We start from the raw sequence: 27,449 nt of genomic DNA on the forward strand, positions 1-27,449 counted from the left end.
CCTTCTCATCTTCAAAGGGACCAACATTTACTTTAGTCACTCTCTTCCGTTTTATATATCGGTAAAAACTTTTACTATCTGTTTTTATGTTTTTATCTTTCCTTTCTTTATTGCTTTCTTAGTCATCTTTGCTGTCATTTAAAATTTTCCCAATCTTCAGCTTCCCACTAACCTTGGCCACCTTATACGCATGTGTTTTTAATTTGATACTCTCCTTTATTTCCTTGGTTATCCATGGCTGGTTATCCCTTCTCTTACCACCCTTCTTTTTCACTGGAATATATTTTTGTTGAAAACTATGAAAGAGCTCCTTAAAAGTCCTCCACTGTTCCTCAATTGTGCCACCGTTTCGTCTGTGTTCCCAGTCTACTTTAGCCAACTCTGCCCTCATCCCACTGTAGTCCCCTTTGTTTAAGCATAGTATGCTCGTTTGAGACACTACTTCCTCACCCTCAATCTGTATTACAAATTCAACCATACTGTGATCATTCATTCTGAGAGGATCTTTTACAAGGAGATCGTTTATTATTCCTGTCTCATTACACAGGACCAGATCTAAGGTGGATGAATTAACTGTGCAAATAGATGTTAACAAATATGATGTGATTGGGATTACAGAGACGTGGCTCCAGGATGATCAGGGCTGGGAACTCAACATCCAGGGGTATTCAACATTCAGGAAGGATAGAATAAAAGGAAAAGGAGGTGGGGTAGCATTGCTGGTTAAGGAGGAGATTAATGCAATAGTTAGGAAGGACATTAGCTTGGATGATGTGGAATCTATATGGGTAGAGCTGCAGAACACCAAAGGGCAAAAAACGTTAGTGGGAGTTGTGTACAGACCTCCAAACAGTAGTAGTGATGTTGGGGAAGGCATCAAACAGGAAATTAGGGGTGCATGCAATAAAGGTGCAGCAGTTATAATGGGTGACTTTAATATGCACATAGATTGGGCTAACCAAACTGGAAGCAATACGGTGGAGGAGGATTTCCTGGAGTGCATAAGGGATGGTTTTCTAGACCAATATGTCGAGGAACCAACTAGGGGGGAGGCCATCTTTGAGTGGGTGTTGTGTAATGAGAGAGGATTAACTAGCAATCTCATTGTGCGAGGCCCCTTGGGGAAGATTGACCATAATATGGTGGAATTCTGCATTAGGATGGAGAATGAAACTGTTAATTCAGAGACAATGGTCGAGAACTTAAAGAAGGCTAACTTTGAATTGGGATTGACTGTGGATGGGCAAAGGCAGACATTTAGAGATCACATGGATGAACTACAACAATTGTACATTCCTGTCTGGCGTAAAAATAAAAAAAAGGCTCAACCGTGGCTATCAAGGGAAATCAGGGATAGTATTAAAGCCAAGGAAGTGGCATACAAATTGGCCAGAAATATCAGCGAACCCGGGGACTGGGAGAAATTTAGAACTCAGCAGAGGAGGACAAAGGGTTTGATTAGGGCAGGGAAAATGGAGTACGAGAAGAAGCTTGCAGGGAACATTAAGACGGATTGCAAAAGTTTCTATAGATGTGTAAAGAGAAAAAGGTTAGTAAAGACAAACGTAGGTCCCCTGCAGTCAGAATCAGGGGAAGTCATAACGGGGAACAAAGAAATGGCAGACCAATTGAACAAGTACTTTGGTTCGGTATTCACTAAGGAGGACACAAACAACCTTCCGGATATAAAAGGGGTCGGAGGGTCCAGTAAGGAGGAGGAACTGAGGGAAATCCTTATTAGTCGGGAAATTGTGTTGGGGAAATTGATGGGATTGAAGGCCGATAAATCCCCAGGACCTGATGGAATGCATCCCAGATTACTTAAGGAGGTGGCCTTGGAAATAGCGGATGCATTGACAGTCATTTTCCAACATTCCATTGACTCTGGATCAGTTCCTATGGAGTGGAGGGTAGCCAATGTAACCCCACTTTTTAAAAAAGGAAGGAGAGAGATAACAGGGAATTATAGACCGGTCAGCCTGACATCGGTAGTGGGTAAAATGATGGAATCAATTATTAATAGCAGTGCATTTGGAAAGAGGTGACATGATACGTCCAAGTCAGCATGGATTTGTGAAAGGGAAATCATGCTTGACAAATCTTCTGGAATTTTTTGAGGATGTTTCCAGTAGAGTGGATAAGGGAGAACCAGTTGATGTGGTATATTTGGACTTTCAGAAGGCTTTCGACAAGGTCCCACACAAGAGATTAATGTGCAAAGTTAAAGCACATGGGATTAGGGGTAATGTGCTGACATGGATTGAGAACTGGTTGTCAGACAGGAAGCAAAGAGTAGGAGTAAATGGGGACTTTTCAGAATGGCAGGCACTGACTAGTGGGGTACCGCAAGGTTCTGTGCTGGGGCCCCAGCTGTTCACACTGTACATTAATGATTTAGACGAGGGGATTAAATGTAGTATCTCCAAGTTTGCGGATGACACTAAGTTGGGTGGCAGTGTGAGCTGCGAGGAGGATGCTGTAAGGCTGCAGAGCGACTTGGATAGGTTAGGTGAGTGGGCAAATGCATGGCAGATGAAGTATAATGTGGATAAATGTGAGGTTATCCACTTTGGTGGTAAAAATAGAGAGACAGACTATTATCTGAATGGTGACAGATTAGGAAAAGGGGAGGTGCAATGAGACCTGGGTGTCATGGTACATCAGTCATTGAAGGTTGGCATGCAGTTACAGCAGGCGGTTAAGAAAGCAAATGGCACGTTGGCCTTCATAACGAGGGGATTTGAGTACAGGGGCAGGGAGGTGTTGCTACAGTTGTACAGGGCCTTGGTGAGGCCACACCTGGAGTATTGTGTACAGTTTTGGTCTCCTAACCTGAGGAAGGACATTCTTGCTATTGAGGGAGTGCAGCGAAGGTTCACCAGACTGATTCCCGGGATGGCGGGACTGACCTATCAAGAAAGACTGGATCAACTGGGCTTGTATTCACTAGATTTCAGAAGAATGAGAGGGGACCTCATAGAAACATTTAAAATTCTGACGGGGTTAGACAGGTTAGATGCAGGAAGAATGTTCCCAATGTTGGGAAAGTCCAGAACCAAGGATAAGGGGTAAGCCATTTAGGACCGCGATGAGGAGAAACTTCTTCACCCAGAGAGTGCTGAACCTGTGGAATTCTCTACCACAGAAAGTTGTTGAGGCCAATTCACAAAATATATTCAAAAAGGAGTTAGATGAAGTCATTACTACTAGGGAGAATCAAGGGGTATGGCGAGAAAGCAGGAATGGGGTACTGAGGTTGCATGTTCAGCCATGAACTCATTGAATGGTAGTGCAGGATAGAAGGGCCGAATGGCCTACTCCTGCACCTATTTTCTATGTTTCTATGTTTCTAAGATAGCTTGCTCCCTTGTAGGTTCTGTAACATACTGTTCTAAGAAACAATCCCGTATGCATTCTATGAATTCCTGCTACAAGCTACCCCGTGTGATTTGATTTGACCAATCGATATGTAGTTTAAAATCCCCCATGATTACTGCCGTTCCTTTTTCACATGCCTCCATTATTCCCTTGATTATTGTCCACCCCACCATGAAGTTATTATTTGGGGGGCTATAAACTACGCCCACCAGTGACTTTTTCCCCTTACTATCTCTAATCTCAACCCACAATGATTCAACATTTTGTTCATTAGAGCCAATATCGTCTCTCACAACTGCTCTGATATCATCCTTTATTAACACAGCTATCCCACCTCCTTTCCCTTCTCGTCTATCCTTCCGAATTATCAGATACCCGTGTATGTTTAATTCCCAGTCTTGGCCGCCCTGCAACCACGTTTCTGTAATGGTCACCAAATCATAACCATTTGTAATGATTTGTGCCGTCAACTCATTTACTTTATTTCGAATGCGGCGTGCGTTTCGGTAAAATGTTTTAATACTAGTTTTTAAACCATGATTTTTAGTTTTGACCCCTCCTGCAGCCCCTTTATATTCATAGATATTGTTGCTTTCTATCACCTTGTGGTTTACACTTACCCCAGTGCTACTCTGCTCTGTTTCCTCCTGCCTTTCGCATTCTTTCTTGGTGTCCTGTTCATCTGCGCTCTCACCCATTCTAACTAGCTCAGAGCCCTCTCCTGGGTTCCGAATACTCCTCGCCTTGATGCATCAAGCTTTCAGGCTTGCCTTTTTATTGTACTTTGACCCTTTAGAATTTTGCTGTACGGTGGCCCTTTTTGTTTATTGCCTTGGGTTTCTCTGCCCTCCACTTTTACTCATCTCCTTTCTGTCTTTTGCTTCTGTCTCCATTTTGTTTCCCTCTGTCTCCCTGCATTGGTTTCCATCCCCCTGCCATATTAGTTTAACTCCTCCCCAACAGCACTAGCAAACACTCCCTCTAGGACATTGGTTCCGGTCCTGCCTAGGTGCAGACCGTCCGGTTTGTACTGGTCCCACCTCCCCCAGAACCAGTTCCAATGCCCCAGGAATTTGAATCCCTCCCTGCTGCATCACTGCTCAAGCCACGTATTCATCTGAGCTATCCTGTGATTCCTACTCTGACTAGCACGTGGCACTGGTAGCAATCCCGAGATTACTACTTTTGAGCTCCTACTTTTTAATTTAGCTCCTAGCTCCTTAAATTCATCTCGTAGGACCTCATCCCTTTTTTTACCTATATCATTGGTACCAATGTGCACCACAACAACTGGCTGTTTACCCTCCCTTTCCAGAATGTCCTGCAGCCGCTCCGAGATATCCTTGACCCTTGCACCAGGGATGCAACATACCATCCTGGAGTCTCGGTTGCGGCCCCAGAAACGCCTATCTATTCCCCTTACAATTGAATCCCCTATCACTATCGCTGTCTCACTCTTTTTCCTGCCCTCCTGTGCAACAGAGCTAGCCACAGTGCCATGAACTTAGCTGCTGCTGCCCTCCCCTGATGAGTCATCCCCCTCAACAGTACTCAAAGCGGTGTATCTGTTTTGCAGGGGGATGACCGCAGAGGACCCCTGCACTACCTTCCTTGCACTGCTCTTCCTGCTGGTCTTCCATTCCCTAGCTGGCTGTGGACCCTTCACCTGCCGTAAGACCAACTTGCTACACGTGCTACTCACGTCATTCTCAGCATCGTGGATGCTCCAGAGTGAATCCACCCTCAGCTCCAATTCCGCAATGGGAATGTTTTACTCCAAGCCTGAGGTCATGGTGTACGTCTTTAGGTAAAGAATGATAATAATCATAATAATCATGTTTATGTATGTTGGTTATGTGTTGTATCAGTCTCTGTGACAATACCTAGCAATGACATCACGCAATGATCTCATGCCATGTTGTCCTGTCACCTTTTACAGAAGAAGCTATCGACGATGAGGTCCGTGCAGAGGCGAACGGGTGGGGGGGCCACCAGTCCCCAGCCTCATCACAAAGATGGAGGAGCGAGTGCTTGCACTCATGGAGAAGCAACCCCGGGCAGCCACGGACGCATCTGCAGACTCTGAAGTGATGCCACGTGAGTAAAGCTTACACCATTGTGTGATGTAAAGTCAATAGATGTCACACCAATTGATAGTTGAACAATCATATATGATAGATGATCTCTAAAAGTGTCATAGAAAAAAATGCTGGCCTAATGAAAATCATTGCAATGCACAATATGTTGATGGTCATGAAATGTGATGTCTGCGATGATTTTGAGAGTGGTGGTGCTTTTGTCTTGCATGTGCTGTGTGTAGCGCTGGACTCACCTTCTCACCGTAGCACCCACTTCTCCTCTAATAACCTCATTTGTGTCTTGCAGCTCAGCTAGCAACGCGGCCCCAGGCAAGGCCACAGAGGCTAGAAGGTGGGGATGCAGGGCAGGGATCGGCGGACGAACCTGCTACATCTGGTGCTGAGGAGCTCCGATTGTCGCCCGTCACTCCGCTGGGTCTGTTTTCCACGGATGAGAGCACGGACTTCGAAGAATCTGCATTGCCACGCTCCAGAAGCCATTCCACTCCAAGGCATCTAGTGGATCTCCGGTCATTCCCGTCTCCACTCTGGAGGTACCGGCCCCAAGCACCTCTCCACAGGGCACCCCATTTGTCCCCAGGATGGCGGCGACCCCACAGAGGCCTCATGGACACGGCAGGTCTGTACCATGAACGCGACATGACAGCAGAGAGATGGTTCAGCTGTCCAGGAGGACTGTAGACATTGGTGACCAGGTCATGGAAGCTTTGGGGGGCATATCCCGACAGCTGGCCACCATGACTGAGTACATTCCACGCATGGCGGAGGTCCTGGATGCGATAGCAAGGAACACTGCTGCCACAGGCCTCCCAGTGGTCCCCGTGCATGGCAATCCACCCCTAGGTTCCGCACCACCACTGCAAGCGACAGATGAGAGCAAGGACCAAGATCCTGCTTCTGCATCAGAGAATGTTGCCCCCTCGGCATCCCCCCCGCTCCCGTTCCCGTGCAACCACCACATCTGCCTTCATCCCCCCCCAATGAGGCACCGCCTGAGGAGCTCCTCGGCCAGGCGCCTTGGAGCGAGGAGGGGAAGGGGTAGAATTGGGGAGAAGAATGAGAGGGGGGAAGGAAAGTGAGGTGCATGTGCGCAGGTGATGGCTGTGTTATATCTCCATCTGGGTGTGTGCAATTTGTTGCAATGTATGGGGGCTGGGGACCACGCATTTGCGTTGTCTTTGTATTCTGTGTTGCTGGACATGTTGAACATGTGATTTATGTCAATGGTGGAAAAAGTGAGCTGTGGGCATGGGTTGGGTGTTATTGGCTGTGATACTTATGATTTCAGAGCAATGTTGGTATTAAACTTTTGTTATTAAACATAACCTTGTTGCGCATTGTCTCACATACCTTCACCATTACACACTGGTGATTCCTTACCATGAAAGGGTTAAATACAACTTAACATCAATCAACGTAAATTTTAACTGGCACCAAGGTTATGGGCACCATTGATGCCTGAGCTGCACACAGATAGCAGTGTGTCAGCGTTGTCACTCACATCAGCGCTCTTTCAGGCAAATCTTTACGATATCAGTTTCTCATGTAAGAGTGTGATTTAACAAATGCCAGCCACACCGCTGGTGTTCGTTCCAGTTAGTTCCATTTTTTGTGGGCGGTTTTTTGAGCGAGCGATATTGTGGGCGATCTGTGTGCGAGGTGGTGAAATTGATAATGGGTGATCTCCATGGCCGGTAGTTTGGGTAAATATGCTTTTTACGACAAAAAACAGTCGGCGGGCGTTCATATTGAATCTTGCCGTTAATTCCGTGTTTAAAGTAATGCTGGGCGATGTATTGGGCATTGTTTTCGCCCATTCTGCTGATTCTGTCCAAAAAAAGTGGGTGTGCGGTAATATTTTTTCCCGTCGTTAAGCCCATTGGGAAAATAACGCTCGGTGATAAGTCTCCTAAAGAAGCCTGTCAGTTTCCATTTTGTGCCAAAATGGGCGATATCTCGGCATAATACGTCATTTCAGCAGTAAAATGGGCGTTCAGTGGGCGTTAAGCATGCAAAAAAAGTGGAGGTTCTAGCCCCAGATATTTATGGTCCCTAGTTCTAGTGTTCACCACAAGTGGAAACATCTTCTCTACCTCTACCCTATCAAGCACTTTCATTATCAGGTCACCCCCCCCCAGCCTTCTCTTTTCCAGAGAATAGAGCCCCAAGCTTTTCAGCTTCTCCTGATCAGTATATCCTCTTAGTTCTGCTATCATCCTCGTGATTCTTTTTTGCACCTTCTTCGATGCCTCTTTATCCTTTTTAAAATATGGTGTCTAGAACTGTGTGCAGTACTCCAAGTGTAGTCTAACCAAGGTTTGATACAAGTTTAACTTAACTTCTCTGCTTTTCAATTCTATCGCTCTAGAAATGAACCCCTTGCTTGGTTTGCTTTTTTTATCGCTTTATTAACTTGCATCGCTACTTTTAGTCATTTGTATATCTGTATCTCTAGATCCATTTTCTTCTTTACCCCATTCAGACTCTTTTTATCCAAGCAGTATGTAGCCTTCTTATTGTTTTTACCAAAATGCTCCACCTCACACTTATCTATATTGAAATTAATTTGCGACTTGCACACTTATTCTGCAATGTATTAATGTCTTACTGTATTTTGTCGCTTTCTTCCTTTGTATTAACTATAACCGCCTGCCACCCCGCCCAGTAGGAGTTTTCTGCAAATTTAGAAATTATACTTCCAATTTCCCGAGTCCAAGTCATTAATGTAACTTGTGAACATCAGTGGTCCCAGCACCAATCCCTGCAGAACACCACTTCCCATCTTTTGCCAGTTTAAGTAGCTAACATTAACCCCTTCACTCTGTTTTCTGTTTTGTAGCCAGCTTGCTATCCAATCTGCTACCTGTCCCCTGACTCCACCTGCTCTGACCCTAGTCATGAGTCTATTATGCGGTACCTTATCGAAGGCCTTTTGAAAATCCAAATATATTACATCAACTAGTCGGAAGTGGAGCCGTGAGCGGCGAGATGTGAGAGGCCTACTAAAGGCCCAGCAGCGTCAGGAGCAGCAATCAGGAGGCGGAACAGCGAGCAGCGAGAGGTGAGAGGCCAACTAAAGGTCCAGCAGCGTCAGGGGCAGCAATCAGGAGGCGGAACAGCGAGCAGCGAGAGGTGAGAGGCCAACTAAAGGTCCAGCAGCGTCAGGAGCAGCAATCAGGAGGCGGAACAGCGAGCAGCGAGAGGTGAGAGGCCTACTAAAGGCCCAGCAGCGTCAGGAGCAGCAATCAGGAGGCGGAACAGCGAGCAGCGAGAGGTGAGAGGCCTACTAAAGGCCCAGCAGCATCAGGAGCAGCAATCAGGAGGCGGAACAGCGAGCAGCGAGAGGTGAGAGGCCAACTAAAGGCCCAGCAGCATCAGGAGCAGCAATCAGGAGGCGGAACAGCGAGCAGCGAGAGGTGAGAGGCCTACTAAAGGTCCAGCAGCGTCAGTAGCAGCAATCAGGAGGTGGAACAGCGAGCAGCGAGAGGTGAGAGGCCAACTAAAGGCCCTCCAGCAATCTACTGCAGGGAGAAAGCGCAAAAAAAAAGTAAAAATAAATTGAAAGGTGACATCACAGCCAAGAGGGTAAGTGATTGACTGGTGATTGGTGAGTAGTTTTTCCTTATCTTTATCTTGTTCTTTTTCTTATCAGTAAGCAACCTTTGGCATAGTTGCCAACTTAAATTAATTTAAGGGTTAAATCATGGCAGTAGAGTCCAGTCCCATGTCATGCTCCTCCTGTGCTATGTGGGAAATCAGAGACCGTGTCCCTGATGACTATGTATGCAGGAAGTGTATCCAACTGCAGCTCCTGACAGACTGCATTGCGACACTGGAGCTGCGCATGGATTCACTCTGGAGCATCCGCGATGCTGAGGATGCCGTGAATAGCACATTTAGTGAGTTGGTCATACCGCAGGTAAAGGTTACACAGCCAGATAGGGAATGGGTGACCATCAGTAGAGCAGTGGAAGTAAGGTAGTGCAGGGGTCCTCTGCGGTCATCGCCCTCCAAAACAGATACACCATTTTAGATACTGTTGGGGGATATGTCTCATCAGGGAAAGGCAGCAGCAGCCAAGTCCATGGCACCGTGGGTGGCTCTGCTGCACAGGAGGGCAGGAAAAAGAGTGGGAGAGCTATGGTTGTAGGGGATTCTATTGTAAGGGGAATAGATAGGCGTTTCTGCGGTCGCAACCGAGAATCCAAGATGGTATGTTGCCTCTCTGGTGCAAGGGTCAAGGATATCTCGAAGCAGCTGCAGGGCATTCTGGAGGGGATGGTGAACAGCCAGTTGTCGTGATGCATATAGGTACCAAAGAGATAGGTAAAAAACGGGATGAGGTCCTACAAGCTGAATTTAGGGAGCAAGGAGTTAAATTAAAAAGTAGGACCTCAAAGGTAGTAATCTCAGGATTGCTGCCAGTGCCACGTGCTAGTCAGAGTAGAAGTAGCAGGATAGCACAGATTAATATGTGGCTTGAGGAGTGGTGCAGGAGGGAGGGATTCAAATTCCTGGGACATTGGAACCGGTTCTGGGGGAGGTGGGACCAGTACAAACCGGACCGTCTGCACCTAGGCAGGACCGGAACCAATGTCCTAGAGGCAGTGTTTGCTAGTGCTGTTGGGGAGGGGTTAAACTAATATGACAGGGGGATGGAAATCTATGTAAGGAGACAGAGGGAAGTAGAATGGGGGCAGAAGCAAATGATAGAAAGAAGAAAAGTAAAAGTGGAGGGCAGAGAAACCCAAGGCAAAAATCAAAAAGGGCCACATTACAGCAAAATTCTAAAGTGTGTTAAAAAGACAAGTCTGAAGGCTCTGTGCCTCAATGCTAGGAGCATTCGTAATAAGGTGGACGAATTAACTGCGCAGGCAGCTATTAATGAATATGATATAATTAGGATTACGGAGACATGGCTCCAGAGTGAACAAGGCTGGGAATACAACATCGAGTGGTATTCAACATTCAGGAAGGATAGACAGGAAGGAAAAAGAGGTGGGGTAGTGTTGCCGGTTAAAGAGAAAATTAACGCAATAGTAAGGAAGGACATTAGCTTGGATGATGTGGAATCTGTATGGGTAGAGCTGCGGTATACCAAAGGGCAGAAAATGCTAGTGGGAGTTGTGCACAGACCACCAAATATTAGTAGTGAGGTTCGGGACAGCATCAAACAAGAAATTAGGGATGCGTGCAATAAAGGTACAGCAATTATCATGGGCGACTTTAATCTACATATAGATTGGGATAACCAAACTGGTAGCAGTATGGTGGAGGAGGATTTCCAGGAGTGTATTAGGGATCATTTTCTAGACCAATATGTCGAGGAACCAACTAGAGGGCTGGCCATCCTAGACTGGGTGATGTGTAATGAGAAAGGACTAATTAGCAATCTTGTTGTGAGAGGCCCCTTGGGGAAGAGTGACCATAATATGGTAGAATTCTTTTTTAAGATGGAGAGTGACAAAGTTAATTCAGGAACTAGGGTCCTGAACTTAAGGAAAGGTAACTTCGATGGTATGAGACGTTAAATGGCTAGAATAGACTGGCGAATGATATTTAAAGGGTTGACGGTAGATAAGCAATGGCAGACATTTAAAGATCACATGGATGAACTTCAACAATTGTACATCCCTGTCTGGAGTAAAAATAAAACGGGGAAGGTGGGTCAACTGTGGCAAAAAAGGGAAATTAGGGATAATGTTAAATCCAAGGAAGAGGCATATAAATTGGTCAGAAAAAGCAGCAAACCTGAGGATTGGGAGAAAGTTAGTATTCAGCATAAGAGGACAAGGGTTTAATTAGGAGGGAGAAAATAGAATATGAGATGAAGCTTGCTGGGAACATAAAAACTGACTGCAAAAGCTTCTATAGATATGTGAGGAGAAAAAGATTAGTGAAGACAAACATAGGTGCCTTGCAGTCAGAATCAGGTGAATTTATAATGGGGAACAAAGAAATGGCAGACCAATTGAACAAATACTTTGGTTCTGTCTTCACAAAGGAAGACACAAATAACCTTCTGGAAATACTTGGGGACCGAGGGTCCAGCGAGAAGGAGGAACTGAAGGAAATCCTTATTAGTCAGGAAATTGATGGGATTGAAAGCAGATAAATCCCCAGGGCCTGATAGTCTGCAGCCCAGAGTAATTAAAAAAATAATGGATGCATTGTGGTGATCATTTTCCAACATTCTTTAGACTCTGGATCAGTTCCTATGGACTGGAGGATAGCTAATGTAACACCACTTTTTAAAAAAGGAGGGAGAGAGAAAACGGAGAATTATAGATCGCTTAGCCTGATATCGATAGTGGGGAAAATGTTGGAATCAAGTATTAAAGATGAAATAGCAGCGCATTTGGAAAGCAGTGACAGGATTGGTCCAAGCCAGCATGGACTTATGGAAGGGAAATCATGCTTGACAAATCTTCTAGAATTTTTTGAGGATGTAACTAGTAGAGTGGACAAGGGAGAACCAGTGGATGTGATGTATTTGGACTTTCAAAAGGCTTTTGACAAGGTCCCACACAAGAGATTGGTGTGCAAAATTAAAGCACATTTTCTTGGTGATAATGTATTGATGTGGATAGAGAATTGGTTGGCAGATAGGAAGCAAAGAGTCAGAATAAATGGGTCCTTTTCAGAATGGCAGGCAGTGACTAGTGGGGTGCTGCAGGGTTCAGTGCTGGGACCCCAGCTATTTAAAATATACATCAATGATTTAGATGAAGGAATTGAGTGTAATATCTCCAAGTTTGCAGATGACATTAAGCTGGGTGGTAGTATGAGCTATGAGGAGGATGCTCAGAGGCTGCAGGGTGACTTGGACAGGTTCGGTGAGTGGGCAAATGCATGGCAGATGCAGTATAATGTGATAAATGTGAGGTTATCCACTTTGGTGGCAAAAACAGGAAGGCAGAATATTATCTGAATGGCGACAGATTAGGAAAAGGGGAGGCGCAATTAGACCTGCGTGTCATGGTACATCAGTCATTGAAAGTTGGCATGCAGGTAAAGCAGGCAGTGAAGCAGGCAAATGGTATGTTGGCCTTCATAGCTAGGGGATTTGAGTATAGGAGCAGGGAGGTCTTACTGCAGTTGTTCAGGGCCTTGGCGAGGCCTCACCTGGAATATTGTGTTCAGTTTTGGTCTCCTAATCTGAGGAAGGACATTCTTGCTATTGAGTGAGCAAAGCGAAGGTTCACCAGACTGATTCCCGGGATGGCAGGACTGACATATGAGGAGAGACTGGATCGACTGGGCCTGTATTCATTGGAGTTTAGAAAAATGAGGGGATCCCATAGAAATATATAAAATTCTGACGGGACTGGACAGGTTAGATGCAGGAAGAATGTTCCCGATGTTGGGGAAGTCCAGAACCAGGGGACACAGTCTAAGGATAAGGGATAAGCCATTTAGGACCGAGATGAGGAGAAACTTCTTCACTCAGAGAGTTGTTCACCTGTGGAATTCCCAGCCGCGGAGAGTTGTTGAGGCCAGTTCATTAGATATCTTGAAAAGGGAGTTAGATATGGCCCTTATGGTAAAGTAATCAAGGGGTATGGAGAGAAAGCAGGAAAGGGGTACAGAGGTGAATGATCAGCCATGATCATATTGAATGTTGGTGCAGGCTCGAAGGGCCAAATGGCCTGCTCCTGCACCTAATTTCTATGTTTCTATGTTACTACATTGACCATGTCTACCCTTTCTGTTACTTCTTCAATGAATTCAATAAGTTTGATCAAGCATGACCTTCCCTTGTGTAATCCATTCTGATTGTTCTTTATTATATTTTCAGTTTCTAAGTCCTTTGACTTGTTTTATTTCCATTTTTAAATATAGGGGCCAGGTGTTTCCTTTTGGGTTGTGAAGTTTTTTTCAGTGCAATTCACCTGAAATCGTCCAAACCAGTGAAAGAAAATCAAGGAATTTCAAGCACAAATTACATCCAATGTAAATCAGGTTTCCATGATCTTTTGCACTAGCTTAAAAAACATCACGATGAAAGCTGGTCCTGCCCACAAAACTGGCCACCCTCCCAGATCAAATTAATCACCATTGGGAGTTTCCACTAATTGCATCTTCTACAGGCCTTCAAAAAGGCTCTTAACGTTCATCTTTTTTTTAATGTTAAGGTGGCTCCAATCCCCGGGGGGGGTGTCCGATCCCTGGGGGAGGGCGGTCCGATCACTGACCTGGGAGGAGGGGGTCCGATCCAGGGGCGGGGGGAGGCGGGTCCGATCCCTCACCCAGAGATGGTGGGCTGACTGTGGCGGTGTTTGCACTCCTGCTCCCCCTGACCCCTGAGGATTGCTCCCCATGGCTGTCCTTGCCTTGCTACAGCTGTCAGGAAACCCGAGGCCCGGAATCCCTGGTTAAACCTGCGCAGCCCATTCAAAACACAGCGGAGGCATGGCTTTTCCCATTCAGAAGCCGGCTGTGCAGCTTAAAGGGAACATTGCTTCCAGCCTCATTATAATATTTCAAGCGCCAACCCTTTTCCTGGGAGTAGGGAGGCTGCCCGCCCCCATCCCGCCTCCGTTAAACCCAGCGATGGACGGGTTGGGGTCAGAATTCACATTGATGAGGCTGGTCTTAGGCTTTTCTGTTTTCGGGGCGATAATGGCGATGGGTCAGGAAATTTAGCAGCTGGGAATAGTTTGCGCTTTAGTGTTTAAGTTTGGGTGTCTGGGCCCTGCGTCAGGGGACGCAGCTCTAAGGGAGGCACTGTACACCTCTCTTGGAAACTCCCAAGCTAACGTGCCAGGCCGGGAGCTCACCCAGAGATGTCTGGTGGGAGGGGGTGGGGCGGTTTGCGGGGAGCCTAAAAAAAACCCCCACAAAAACATTCACAAAACATTGCCCACTCCACAGCAACAAATCACACAAAATTGCACAAAAATTTAAAACAAAAAACACTGTCACTTACTTTTGGAGTCCATTACCTTCCTCTCCGCTGACGGGATCGTTGGACCGCCCTAATGTCCCAGGCGGTCATTGCGGGCGCACTTCTGGGTGAACAGGTTGGACAGGAGCTCAAACTCGTGTCGGTGTCACAACCAGAGGCATTGCACACCAGGAACAGTTCGTCCAGGCGGTGCTGCTCTGTACTGTCGCCAAACCCGACTGGAGGATCGCGGCGGGGCACTGAAGACCTCACCGCCGCCTTTCACGCCGCCCCGGGGCGAAACTGGGGAAAATCCAACCCGTAGTGTTTTAACCTCCCACCTGACCCCATCCCACCCATTGTTTGCGGTTAAAATTCCTCCCCACCGCCCCTGATTACTATAAATGCTTGTGGATGGAATTTGGATGAGGACAGGATTAGGGTCAGCTGTGATGCTTCTGCAGTGCAATAGCCTCCCAATATTTAGAATGATACCTGAAGAAAGGCCAATTGTCGAGGCACCGGAGGTGCTTGGTGCCTGTGTATGTGTACCCCAGCAAGTAGTCACAGTACATAATAGAATATATCATGGTGTTTGAGCTGGATTAAGTAACCCACTTTAACACCTTTCTGCTGTTGTGACCTTTTGTTGTGAGTGGTTATGATGTTACAAATACCCCTGTGTTCCCACAAGAGTGGGTTTACTTGTATTTAGCAGAGCAATATATATTTATGTATGTGTACAAATATATAATGACCCAGAAATTTCGGTTGGCTGCTTCCCGCGGGCAATTGGGTAAAGAAATGCGCATTCACCTGTTCCTGCTGTGTCCACGCGAGTTCCTGGTCCTGAGGCCTCCATTGATTGCACGTCGCAGTGCGTGCACGTCAGGACGTGCGCAGGGCTGGAGCATTCACATGGCTCTGGGCAGCCAAACCAGATAAAGTATGTTCTCATTCATAATAAGGGGAACTCCGTAAGTTGGAGTTCCCATTATTATGAATGAGAAAACTCCCTAAACACCAAAACACAAATAAAAAGTAGAAAAAATGCACCACATATATTTATTAATTTAAATTTAAATTATTTATTTATTATTAAAAAAATATCTTTTTCTAAATGTTTAAAAAGTTTTTTTAATTATGGTTTCAAATAAAATGACCATAGTGGGGAGGGTTTTTAACAATAACATTTGTTTTTTAAATTTTATTTTTAAATGTTTTTGTGTATTTTAAAACTCTTATGCCTGTAAAAGTAGGTGCAAGAGTTTTCAGGACATTTGCTGGGCAAGATATGGGTAAATACCACAATCCTGCCTGTGCAAATATCCTCGCTCCCGAGATGCAGAGGATCTGTCCAGCTCCAGCTCCAGTCGGTTTTCAGCGCATACGCATTGTGAAAACCAGCTTTTCTGATGCCTTCCCAAGTTCGTACACACTCCGTACGGACCCGGGAGGCCAGAATTTCTGCCCCAGCATCGCTAATGGGTGAGAATGAATTTGATGAAAACTGATACATTGCAAATGAACGGGATCTTGGTTAACGATATACTCCAGTTAATCCCAGTTGTGCTTCTTTCCGATTTGGCAAAATGTTCAAAAAATTCATTGGTTTTCATATTTTTCTCAAAGCATCTCCAATCTTATGGACACATCAGGGACAATACAAATAAACCATCAAGAGAAAGTAACCCAAGCAACATGTTTTGCAATGTTCGCAGTGTGATTGGCTGGATGGCCAAACCTCTCCCTAGCCACTGGAGATCTAAGCACTGAAACACTGAATAGCTCGAGGCTATTGTACATGCACTGACTCATAATCTTGACCTAAGGCACAATGGTAACTTACAGGCAGAAGAATGTTCCAAATGGACTGTATAGCCAAGGCATAACTCTTCTCTTGCATACTCCATCATACGTTGCTTATCCACATTCCTGCTTCCTTGAACAACAACAACAATAACTTGAATTTATATAGCGCCTTTAATGTAGTAAGATGTCCCAAGGTGCTTCACAGGTGTGTTATAAGATAAAAATTTGACACCAAGCCACATAAGAAGAAATTGCGGCAGATGACCAAAAGCTTGATTAAAGTGATAGGTTTTAAGGAGTGTCTTAAAGGAGGAAAGAGAGGTAGAGAGGTGGAGAGGTTTAGGGAGGGAGTTCCAGAGCTTAGGGTCTAGACAACAGAAGGCATGGTCACCGATGGTTGAGCAATTATAATCAGGGATGGTCAAGAGGGCAGCATTTGAGGAGCGCAGACATCTCGGGGGGGGGGGTTGTGAGGCTGAGGAGATTACAGAGATAAGGAAGGGCGAGGCTATGGAGGGATTTGTAAACAAGGATGAGAATTTTGAAATTGAGGCATTGCTTAATCAGGAGCCAATGTAGGTCAGCGAGCACAGGAGTGATGGGTGAGCGGGACTTGGTGCGAATTAAAACACGGGCTGTCGAGTTTTGGACCCCAAGTTTATGTAAGATGTGGGAGGCCAGCCAGGAGTAGCCAAGTCTGCAGGTAACAAAGGCATGGATGCGGGTTTCAGCAGCGGAGAAAAGCTGAGGCGAAAAGCAGCTGCAACCCTTCATGGCCAAGCAGCAGGCCAAGGCTATTCATTCAAACCATCTGCAGTCACTAGACCAGCTAATGTCCTTTTTCTCACTGTGCTAAGAGCAAGATAAGTTCACACTGATCTATCAGGTGAGCAATGCTCTGCTGCTGTAACGAATGTGCATTGGAAATGGGATTTCTGCTGCACCTCTGGACAAGCTACATTGGCAGAGTGGAAGTTCCAGCCAAAGTGTTTCTTGCACCGCTCTGGATCCAATTGTAGAATATCCCAAGTGTGTATATTACACCAACATAAATTCCTCCTCACTTCCTGGCTGATGCTATTTAAATGTTGTGGTACAATGAGCAGCACAGACCAGGCAACTTTACTAAATAATCCTTGGTCTCGAACTCAAGATGAGGTCTTCTCGAGGACAGGCTGACCCATTGTTTCCACCAGCCTCGGCTGAGTTTCATCAGTTCAATTGCATCTTGTACTTCACCTCAATTTATGATCCACGGGGTCAAAATTCAACATTGCTCCGTTTGGGGGCTGTAACCGAGACGAGGTGGGGCTTCCTGAGCCAGGCGCAGAAGTCCCGCCCCGTCAGCGAAATTGGAGTTACCGCCCCCAAGAGGAAGTGGAACATAATGTTGTGCGCTCCACTTCCTCTCGGGGATGGGACTGGGGTGCTAACTATGGGAAATTTGCTCGTAGCTTAAGGTGGAGGGCACGCTGCCAACTCTGCTTTGGGGAGAAGGGGCCATCACTTCAACACCAGGGAGCGGCGTGCTATGGCTGCAGCTCAGCACAGAAGCGGAGTGCCGGGCTGTAACATCATGGCATGGACCCCGCGATTTCGAAAAGGCAAGTCCGTGACCAGTAGGTCGGCCATTTTTTAAAAGTGCGCGCTGCACCTCCCCTTTAATTGTTGCCCTCCGAGTGGCGTGAGGCTTGGTTCATGACCTGCAAGGCTGGCGCGGGCAAGTGTCGGGGGGGAGGGCTACCGAATTTTCGCTTTGGGGCGAACATGTGTTGCTGCACGCTGATAACATCATTTTTGCCGGCACAGCAGCTCGGGGCACTACCAGCAGGAGCGGGGTGCAACCGGTCTGCATCTCTGCTAACTCCTGCGGAAGTTTGCAGGGGGCGGTAGCGCCCCGCGCCCCAAGCGAGAAGTTGTTTGTGCCTCATGGGGGCGCTAACGAGAGGCGCAAACAACATAAATCGCTCCCCTAAATCTCTCCCCATAAAGCTGAGTCAATTGAAATTTCCAAGACTGCGGATTGGAAAACCGCAAATGTAACGTCTCTATTTAAACAAGGAGGCAGACTAAAAGCAGGAAATTATAGATCGGTTGGCCGAAATTCTGTAATTGGGAAAATGCTGGAGTCCATTATTGAAGAAGCAGTAGCAGGACATTTGGAAAAGCATAGTTTTATGAAAGGGAAATCACGTTTGACAAATTTGCTAGAGTTCCTCGAGGATGTCACAAGCAGGATGGATAAGGGGGAACCAATGGATGTGGTGTATTTGGATTTCCAGAAGGCATTCGATAAGACTCCACATTAAAATTTACTGCACAATATAAAAGTTCATGGGGCAGGGGGTAATATATTGGCAAAGATTGAGGATTGGCTAACTTACAGAAAACAGAGAGTCCGGATAAACGGGTCATTTTCCAGTTGGCAAATAGTAACTAGTGGGGTGCCGCAGGGATCAGTGCTGGGGCCACAACTATTTACAATCTATATTAATGACTTGGATGAAGGGACAGAGTGTAATGATGCCAAGTTTACTGATGATACAAAGATGGGTGGGAAAACAAATTGTGAGGAGGACACAAAAAATCTGCAAAAAGATATAGACAGGCTAAGTAAATGGACAAAAATTTGGCAGATAGAGTATAATGTAGCAAAATGTGAGGTTATCCACTTCGGCAGAAAAAATAGACAAGCAGATTATAATTCAAATAGAGAAAAATTGCAAAGTGCTTCAGTATAGAGGGACCTGGAGGTCCTTGTGCATGAAACACAAAACGTTAGCAGGCATGTACAGCAAGTAGTCAGGAAGGCAAATGGAATGTTGGCCTTTATTGCAAGGGGGATAGAGTATGAAAACAAAGAAGTCCTGCTACAGCTGTACAGGGTATTGGTGAGGTCACACCTGGAGTTCTGCGTTCAGTTTTGGTCTCCGTATTTAAGAAAGGATATACAGGTAACTCTCGTTTATCCGGATACGGATGTAATGGAAAACCTGCTGTAATGGAATTAAAAATATTGCATTGCCACTTCTCACCCATAACACTTCAACATATATCATATCCAGATCCTTCTGTTGGAAAATCTCTAACAATTGCACAACGTGACACTCACTATGAGCAAGGAGTCAGAAAATCTACCATAAAAATCTAAAACTGAATACACACGTTCACCCTCCTCTGCCCGTGCTTTGCTGGTGTATGTGTGCGCACACTGCTGCAGCCGCTGTCTCTTGCGGCCGCCACTAACGTTGGGAATGGGGGCAGTGCCTGCACCGGGTTCCAGGCACAGAATGCAGCCCGGAGCTAGACAATCTCCTCCTCAAGGCCACCTGCAGCCACTCCCAGTGCAGCATTCGTCCCTCCGCGATTACAGTCCGGCGGAAGTACATGCATGGTGGTAATGTCCATCTTTTGTATACTTAACTGCCTTGTAACTGATTGTATTCATTCATTAAAGTTTTAACTTTAAAATGTAAACTCGCCCTAACGGAAAATTTGTTTACCCGGAATTGCCAAATCCCCGAGCGATCCGGATAAATGAGAGTTTCCTGTACTTGCATTGGAGTCTGTTCAGAGAACGTTCACTCAGTTAATTCCGGAGATGATGGGGTTGACTTATGAAGATAGGTTGAGTAGTTGGGTCTATACTCATTGGAGTTCAGAAGAATGAGAGGTGATCTCGTCAAAACATATAAGATAATGAGGGGGCTCGACAAGGTGGATGCAGAGAGGATGTTTCCACTCATAGGGGAAACTAAACCTAGGGGACAAAGTCTCAGAATAAGAGGTCACCCATTTAAAGCTGAGATGAGCAGGAATTTCTTCTCTCAAAGGGTTGTAAATCTATGGAATTTTCTTCCCCCGAGAGCTGTGGAGTCTGCGTCATTGAATATAATTAAGGTGGAGATAGACAGATTTTTGAACAATAAGAGAATAAAGTGTTATGGGGAGCCGGCAGGGAAGTGGAACTGAGTCCATGATCAGATCAGCCATGATCTTAATAAGTGGCAGAGCAGGCTCGAGGGGCCAAATGGCCTACTCCTGCTCTTATTTCTTGTGTTCTTGTGTTCTAAGACTGAGATCAATAGGTTTTTGTTAGCTAAAGATATCAAGTGATATGGAGCGAAGACGGGTAAATATAGTTGAGGTACAGATCAGCCATGATCTACTAGAATGGCGGAATCGGTTTGAGCGGCTAATGGCCTCTTCCTGTAAAGTATGCTCACCTTTCTTAATGTATGGACTGGGCTTCATTTGCCAGTGCTTCTATTTCCCATGCTGTTACTCTTAATGTATGACTGCTCAGTGCAATCAAGTTCAATTCCATTTAATATAATTGGGAAACAGCAAGTGCCCCCAGATCACTGCTGCTGTAGATGGTAAGGATGCTTCAACACCAGGAGTCAATTCAATGGTTGTAATGTATGCACCTGTGAGTATGGACTGCACTCTACGTGGGAGACCTCCCCTTATTTATTGGGGACTTGACCTGGAGGGTGTTGCAGGGAGCAGTCCCGTGCAATCATTTTTCAAGTCGGTTCACGGGCTCCCAGGCCGCCTGCAATTTCTGCTCTCTGGAAGAATCCGTGTTCCATGTTTTTATTGAATGTAGGAGGTTTCAGCCCCTGTTCCATTATTTAAAGGGGCTGCTCCTCAAATTCTGGTGGCACTTCAGTCCCACACTCCTGATCTTTGGGCACCCTGTGCGGAGGGGAGCGGGTAGGTCCGAGGGCCTCCTCGTAGGACTGCTCCTCGGCACGGCCAAGGGTGCCATCAGCCGGTCCAGACAGCGGGCCGTCGAGGAGGTCATTCAGCCCGACTGCCTGCCTCTCTTCCGCGGTTACAGCCGAGCCAGGGTGTCCCTGGAGATGAGGCACGCGGTGTCCACCAGTATGCTCGCGACCTTCTGCGAGAGGTGGGCGCCGGAGGGACTGGAGTGCATCATCACCCCCGGCAACCAAATTTTTATATTTTAATTTGAACCATTAGTGTCTGCAGGTTAATTTGTTTAATTTGCCGGTTTTAGTACCCCCCCCCCGGCTTTTAGCCAGGGGGTACTTGTATAGTTTCTGTTCCTGGTGCCCTCCAAAAAAAAAAACAAGGGTGCATCCGAAAAGATTTTGGAGTGTGCACCTCCCCTTTAATCAGGGGGCACTTGATTAAAGTTTCAGAGCAAAAATAGTTGTAGAGCTGTTGGCACTTCACAACTTGAGCCTCCTCCAGGAAATCCCCTCCATGCCTTTCAGTTCTGCGTGGAGGGGATTCCTGAACTGGCTACTCTGGCACACTCTACAACTTGCCATCCTCGTCTGCCTTCCAGACACGCCATGGCACACCATCTTGCCATCCGGAGGAGGCGGGGGTCCCCAATGGAGTGCTCTCTACACGGGAGTCCTCCCTCTATGTATTGGGGACATGGCCTGGAGGGTGGTGCACGGAGCAGTCCCATGCAATAAGTTTTTAAGTTGTTTCACGGGCTCCCAGGCCGCTTGTAATTTCTGTGATCTAGAGGAGTCCATGTTCTATGTATATGTCGAATATGCAAGATTGCAGCCCCTCTTCCAATTTTTGAAGGGGCTGATCCTCAAATTCTGGTTGCACTTCAGTCCCACACTTCTGATCTTTGGGCACCCTGAGCGGAGGGGAGCGGGCAGGTCGGAAGGTCTCCTCATAGGACTGCTCCTGGCCATGGTCAAGTTGGCCATCAACCGGTCTAGGCAGTGGGCGGTCGAGGGGGTCATTCAGCCCGACTGCCTGCCTCTCTTCTGCGGTTCCATCCGAGCTAGGTCCCTGGAGATGGAGCATGCGGTGTCCATTGGTACGCTCACAGCCTCCCGCGAAAGGTGAGCGCCAGAGGGACTGGAGTGCATCATCACCCCCGGCAACCAAATTTTAATTTGAACCAGTTGACTGTCCGAAGTTTAATTTGTTTAAGTCTGTGGGTTTTAGTGACCCCCCCCTTTAACCAGGTGGTAATTGTTTTACTTGATTTACAGGTGCAACTTAAAATAGTTGTAGAGCTGTTGCATTGTGAGTAGCTTAGTCAGTCACATGATATTCAAAGGACTCAATAAAACCCCAGTCAGTTGAGTCTAGGTCATCCACGATGAGGTACGCAGTTGTGAGCCTAATGGATGAACTGGTAATGTGTAATGTGCTTGTGAAACATTTGTTAATAAACCAATTCGTTCTTAAGAGCAATGTGTTGCTATAAATACTTAAACAAAGAACCCATGAAGCAAATAAATTACAAATGGTAACAGATCTTCCATGGCTTGAATTTTAGAGATTATGGTGATGATATTGCAGTCATGGATCCCTGGGGGCACTGATATTTTAAATGACATTGATACATCAGTACAAATAGAATGTATTGATTAAAAAAATTGCAGTGGGTGTTTCATAAATAAAGTTTCAAAATGAATTTGATAAGCTGCTGCACAGTGGGAGGATAATATTATGGCAAATGAAATTAAAGAGAATGTAACAACATGGTTAGGAAGTTAGCTGAAGCAAAGGAAAAAGGGAGTAGTGGTTAATGGGTGCTTTTTTTCAGATTGGACAGATGTAAACAGCAGTGCCTTGTAGGGGTCAGTGATGAGACCATTGCTCTTCTCGATAAAGATAAATGATCTGGACACAGGCATGTCAAAATCTGGAGACAGCGTAGAACTAGGGAATGTGGTTAATTGTGAAAAGGATTGTAAGTGACAGTAGGAGGACATTGTCAGATTGATGTCAGATTAAATTAAATGCAGAATAATGGTTGTTGATACATTTTGGGAGGACAAATAAGAAGGAGACATGTACACCAAATGGTAAAACTTTCAAAAAGTAGAAGAGCAGGGTGGCTTACAGGTTCAAACAAATAAATATTTAAAAGTGGGAGAAACTACATAAAAAGTATATGGGATCTGGGGTTTTATAAATAGAAGCATAGAATTCAAAAATAAAGTGGTAATGCTAAACCTATTTAAATCAATGGTACGCCACAGCTTTGGGTGCCCTACTTCAGGAAGGATGTCAAGGCCATGGAAAGGGTACATGAAGAGATTCACTAAGATGATATCAGGGATGAGAGGCTTTAGTTATGAGGGGAGACTGAGAAACTGAGGCGTTTTCACTAGAACAGAGATGGCTAAGAGATTTGATACATCTATTCAAAATCGTGAGAGGTTTTCATAAATTAATAGGGAAAAAATATTTCCACTGGTCACTGAGTTGGGAACTAGAATGTTTAAATTTAAGATCAGCATCGAAAGGAAGAGATTGGAGAGGGGGGGGGGGGTTATTCGGTAGTGCCCCGTTTGGGCCGTTAACTTTTAAAAGTTTGAAAAGTTAATACCAGGCGCAAACGATTGCTAACTTCTGCTAAATTGGGCATTAGTGCCCCTGGAAGGAAGAGGGCGGTAAATGAGGCGCTAATGACCTCAGTGGGGTGGGGGAAGACCGACGGAGATGGCCCCTGGCTACACATCATTGACTCGACGACACACTGCGAAGGGCTGAGACACTTGCCTGCAGCAGGGACGGAAACAGGGCTGTCGGATTGTGCCGTGTGTTTTTAAAAACAAATATACATTTTTTATGGCAGAGTGCAAACCAATTTCAGGTGACTTGTATTCAGCAATCATCCTTCAATCCTTCACACTAACTGATTCCAGCTCTTAAAGGGGACGTTATATCAAGCTGCACCCGCTCATTTTCAGCATTGTTGCATTTGAGGGGAAACTGTGAGCTACCGAAATAACTTTCTGGGATAGCTGCTTGAAATCCTGCTGCAAGGGAGAGGGTCAGGCGCTTTAATGATGTGGCATTGGGTGGGGGTAATGGAGAGAAGGAGGGATTCACTCTTCCCCGCATCTGGAAGGAGACCATTGCCATTGGTCTTTAGAGCCAAGTTGAGAGAAGTGTCCGAGGAGGTGTCGGCCAGCACTGTAGTGGATCGAACCCTGACACAGTGCCGGAAGAAGGTCAGCAATCTCAGTCGGGTGGTCAAGATGAGTACATGCTTCCACACTTCCTACATACCAGCCTCTGAACCTCTGTCTGTGCGCACTCTGCAAACCAGTACTCCCCACACTCACCCACCAAACATGTGCAGCTATTCAAACTCATAGCCTCATCTCACGCCTTGCCTACATTCACAGCTATTCAACTATGTAGGGCATATCTCCCACATACATAGCTGGACTCTTATTCACACATGTTCCTTTCTTTTGTAGGCCAAAATGACACATTACCGCTCCCATCAGACAAAGTAGGGAAAATAGGAGGAGGATCCAAGCACTGCGTCATTACATCTATCACCTGCAGGTGCCAGCTCAGCGACTGGCACTACGCGGTCCGTAGAGGTTAGCTTAGAAGAGGGGTCTGCACTGGGTGATGCACAGGGGCCTAGTCAGCTGCAGCAATGCCAAGGGGAAAGGGTATCTCGCGAGCTAGCTCCCCGGAGGAAGAGTTCAGGCACAGGTTCTGCTGCACAGGATTCAGATGAGGGCCTCGATGGGGAGGCGTTCACAAGAAGGGTGATGACCATGCATTCTGACATGATAGATGCAATGGGAAGTCTGCCCGAGAGCCTCTAGGCAATGGTAAGGACCATGGAGGAGTCCGCCTCTTGCATTGCTCAGAGCTCTGCGCACACCATGGAGCCTATCATTTCCAGTCTGCAGACAATGATGAATTCCCAGAGCCATGTGGATCCAGACCTCATGACTCGAGTCATGGGCGATGTGGCAGCTTTCATTGCAGCGCAGGCAGAAGCAACACAAAGTCTTAGTGCTGTAGTGCAGACAATGGTTGGTGGCATCGAAGCTCAGACCGCTCTCATGCAGTCTCAGCTGGATGCCACACGTGTTCTTAGTGCTACCATCGCCGCTGGGGATCTCACAGTTTCGCTGCAGGTCACCAATCTCTGCTCCAGCAGATTGGTGGGGATGCTGAGATGTTGCCCTGGGAGAGTGGCAGTGGGTCACTGGAGCAGGAAACTGCTGTCCTCTCTCAGGATGACAGCGTTCCTGAGCCCATCACTGTCACTCCACCATTGCACTTGTTGCTTGCCATCACCCAGCCAGCCCAGACTGCCGCCCAGCCTGAGGTGGTGCAGCCTACAGCCAGGCCTTCCAGGCCCAGAGCTGGCCGAGGGCGTCCTACAAGGCCATCTGTAGTCTCTGGTCCTGACACTCAGCAGCCTTCCACCAACCATGCTGCAGCCACAGGGGACACAGTGCGGAGGAGCTGTAGAATAGGTAAACTGAGTGTTGAGGAAATATAAGGATATGCACAAGGTTGATTGTTAAATACATTTATTGTTTATAATACTCTAAAGGTTATGACATAAATTTTAATTGGAATGATTCATGGTGTCTCCCATTTCAGTTTTATGGCTGTGGTATGAAAGGGTAAATTGATGTGCCGATGGAGATATCCAGAGGAACTGGGAAGTGGGATGGAATTCACTGCAACTGAAGTCTGTTGAGGTGGGAGACCGTACCCTCTCAGGGTATTTTGGCAGCAGTTCTCAGCCATGAACTCATTGAATGGCGGTGCAGGCTAGAAGGGCCGAATGGCCTACTCGTGCACCTATTTTCTATGTTTCTATGTTTTCTATGTTTCTATCAATTTCACTGAGGAACAGTGTGTTCGAAGGTTGCGCTTCAGAAAGGATGTGGTCACAGAGCTCTGTCACCTCCTGCAACCAGACCTCAAGCCTCAGACCAGGGTGAGGACGGCTCTGTCAGTGGCAGTCAAGGTCACCATCACAGTCAATTTCTATGCCAGCGTATCCTTCCAGTGTGCAACAGGTGACATCTCCAACACCTCCCAGTTTGCCGTTCATTGCTGCATCCATGAGGTCACAGATGCTCTGTACAGAAGGAGAAAGGACTACATTTCCTTTCCCATGAGCACCGACAATTTGCTGTTGCATGCATGTGGCTTTGCCAAGATAGCGGTGCAGGAGCCCATTGACTGCACCCACGTCACCTTGCACGCAGCGCATCGCAATCCTGAGATATTCTGTAACCACAAAAGTTACCACTCACTTAATGTGCAGTTTTTGTGCCACCACACACAGCGAATCCTCACTATCAATGCCCGCTATCCTAGCAGCAACCACGATACATTCATCCTCTGCCAGACCGGTGTTCCAGCACTCTTTCAGTGACCACATCAAGCTCGTGGCTGACTGGTTTCTATTTCACATGAAAATCAAACCCTTGTCCTTCCCCTTTATCGTAGAATTCAGCTGGGCATCAATGGATTTGACATGCGGACTTGATAACCATGCGGTCAGCAGTACTCCGCTATAGAGTACACCTGTAGGATGAAACTTACCTGCATGTTATAATAGTGTTTTGATAATGCTTTTGTTTAACTGTAATATGATAAAATTAACTAAATTGTGTGTAAGCTTATGTTAACCATTTTTAAGCAAAGTAGATTAATCTATTATTATATTAACCCTTTTTAAGTAAAGCATGAAGGGAGAGCCATTATTATGTTAACCATTATGTTAACCGCTCTTCACCTGGCTCATGACTCCCCTCCGCAACCCCAGCACTCCTGCCCTGCACTCATATAATGAGAGCCATGCCACCACCAGGAACCTCATTGAGCAGACCATCGGAGAGCTCAAGAAATGGTTCCGCTGCTTTGACCTGTCGGTTGACCGGGTGTCCCTTTACGTCGCTGTCTGCAACATACTGCACAACTTGGCCAACATGAGGGCGCAGCCATTACCACCAGGAATAGCTCTACCACCTCAGGAGGAGGAGGAAGAGGAGGAGGACAAGGAGCAGCAGCAGCAGCGACGGAGGAGGCAGCCACTCAATCGGCCTTCTGCAAGGGAGGTCCACGACCTCCTCAGTAGACTTTGGTTCCAGTGAATTCCAGGCCAGTTCCCGGTTGCTCTGCAAGTCCCCATCAGCACATCAGTTTCTCCTTCCATACCACAGCCCCAAAACTGAAACGAGAGACAGCACCATAGATGCAATATTCCAATTAAAATGTTATCGCATAATATTCACCACAATTATAAACAACAGATATATTTAATATTGACCCTTTCTTATATTCACTATTAACATTCTGCTGCATAGCTGATGGAAGGTTGCTGAGTGTCAGGACCAGAGACTCCAGATGGCCTTGCAAGATGCCTTCGACCAGCTCTAGGCCTGGAAGGCCCGGCTGTAGACGGCACCACCTCAGGCTGGGCAGCAGCAGTCTGGCTGGCTGGGTGACAGGCAGCGACAAAGGCAATGGCGGAGTGG

The sequence above is a fragment of the Pristiophorus japonicus genome, chromosome 14 (assembly GCF_044704955.1).
Source record: "Pristiophorus japonicus isolate sPriJap1 chromosome 14, sPriJap1.hap1, whole genome shotgun sequence".
NCBI lineage: Eukaryota > Metazoa > Chordata > Chondrichthyes > Pristiophoridae > Pristiophorus > Pristiophorus japonicus.